Here is a 2,486-nt window from a genome sequence, read left to right on the forward strand (position 1 = left end):
AATAGCTATATTATTCTAACAATTTTATTTAAAAATTAATCAAATTTAATAGTTTGAAAATTGTTTGATAAATAACTTTTTTAATTAAAAAAATTAAAAATCTAAATATATCACTTAACTCTACAGATTTAGTTAGTATATAGATTTAGTTAGTATATTTTATGTGATTCTTGCAACTAAATTTCATAAAATATAAAATTAATTTAAACTACATCAATCTTTCTTTTATTTTTTAATATATAATATATATTTAAATGCTCAATATTATAAAATTAAAATTTACATTTAACACAAACAGTCTAAACTATTTAAAAATTATTTATATATTTTAAAATTTTATAATAAAAAATTAGATTGAATTTTAAAAAGATATAAATTCTTTTGTGCATATATAAAGAAAGCAAAAAAAAATTTAAGAGAAAAAAAAAACAAAAAAAAAAAAAAACTCTCCTCCCCTTATTTATAGATAAATATAGATAGATGCTACTGGCACATCTAAAAAAAAGTGCACATTTGACATCCCCTCGTCCTAAAATTTAAAAATTCTTTGCATTTTTAATATTTTAAACAACTAATTTTTGACAATGATCTAGGCTCTTTGTATAAGAGGTCATAAAATTATGGCCTTTTTGCATAAAAAATCCACTTATTTTGGGCTTTTGCAAAATCGGGTCACTTTTTTCGTTTTTGCAGATTCGGTCCGTTTTTTTAGTAAACTGACCAAAATACCCTTATTACTTTTTCTCTTTCCTCTTTCTCTCTCCTTTTCGTTTCTCTCGTATTTTTTTTTTTTTTCGTTCTTTTGCGCAAGCCGAACCCTCCTCCTCTCCCCCGCCGCCGCCGCCGAGCCCACCCCCACCGTCGTCTCGCCTCCTCTTTCTCTCTCCTCTTTCTCTCTCCTTCTCAAGCCCCTCCTCACCTCCCCGTCGCCCTCCTCAAGCCCGCCGCGAAGCTCCGCGTCCTCCTCCTCCGCCTCCACAAGCCGAACCCGCCGCCGCGTCGTCACCGAAGTTGCAGGGGCGGAGCAAGCTCCTCGTCAAGCTCAAGGTCGAGGAGTCCCCGATCGTTTCCCTCTTCACGCGAAGCTCCGCCACCGAGCCCATCCTCCTCTCCCCCGCCGCCGCCGCCAAGCCCACCCTCACCGTCGTCTTCGTCGCCATCGCCGAGCCCACGGCCATGGCGGCGGCGGCCCCATGGCCACCGTCACCGTCGTCTCCGTCGCCGAGCCCCTCGTCCGCCGCCACGGTCGTCGTCGCTATCGGCGGCGCGGCGGAGGAAGAGGCTGCGGAGTTCGTCGCCGGCAGCTAGAGCGGAGCGACCCGGATTGGCGCCCGGCCGACGCCGTCGACGCGTCCGGCGTTGGCCTGCTGCACTCGGCCATTGCGCAAGGCCGGCCGGACCTTGTCCAGCTGCTGCTGGAGTTCGGCGCCGACGTCGAGCCCCCGGGCCGCGGGCCGACGACGCCGCTTGAGGCGTCGGCGGCGGCGGGGGAGGCGCTGATCGCGGGCTGCTCCTGGCGCGGGGCGCGCAGCAGCAGTGCGGGGCCGGGTCGGCGGCGGGGCCGGTGCACGCAGCGGCGGCGGGCGGGCACGCGGACGCGCTGCGGCTACTTCTTCTTCTTCTTCATACTGTAATGGTGCACCATTACACCATTAATGGTGTAATTTCATAGTGTAATGGTGTAATGGTGCACCATTAGTGTAATAGTGCACCATTGCACCATTACACCAATAATGATGTAATGGTGCATTGGTGTAATGGTGCAATGGTGCACCATTAGTGTAATGGTGCACCATTGCACCATTACACCATTAATAGTGTAATGGTGCACCATTAATGGTGTAATGGTGCAATGGTGCATCATTACACCATTAATGGGGCGTGGGCTTGGCGACGNAGAATTTACCAAATATGAGTATGGGTAATTTTGAAATACACAACACTTTATTATCAAGATTACTGATCTTCGTAAAATAAACCAAATATAGTAATTCTATATATACTGTAATCCTACATTATATTACTGCATTAAACCAAACGCAATAATACAGCATTAGTAGTAATCTGATTCAAATCTCGGATACCTGATTATGTCAAAATAACATGTAACGTTACATAACGCGAACCAAATGCGAGCCGTTTGATTCACGGCTTGCAATATTTTCAGTAATTTTCTTATTAAAAATATTCAAGTTATTAATGTTTAACTAACGTTTAGTAGTTGTATAAGATATTAGGGGCTGTTTGGTTGTACGTATTTGCAACTGCAGTGCAGTTACAAATACGTGCAGCCATAATTCTTTTGTTTGGTTTAGTGTAGTTGAGTCCAACTGCTGCAGTTCCAACTGCACAAGAAGGCCCAAATGCTGCAGTTGGAACTACATCCAAATTGGTCGTAGTTCCAACTGCAGCAGTTGGTGAGGAATAGGATCACCCACAAATTATTAATAATAAATAAATAAATAAATAGCTAAATAAATAAATAA

Source organism: Ananas comosus, unplaced genomic scaffold (genome assembly GCF_001540865.1).
Source record: "Ananas comosus cultivar F153 unplaced genomic scaffold, ASM154086v1, whole genome shotgun sequence".
Classification (NCBI taxonomy): domain Eukaryota; kingdom Viridiplantae; phylum Streptophyta; class Magnoliopsida; order Poales; family Bromeliaceae; genus Ananas; species Ananas comosus.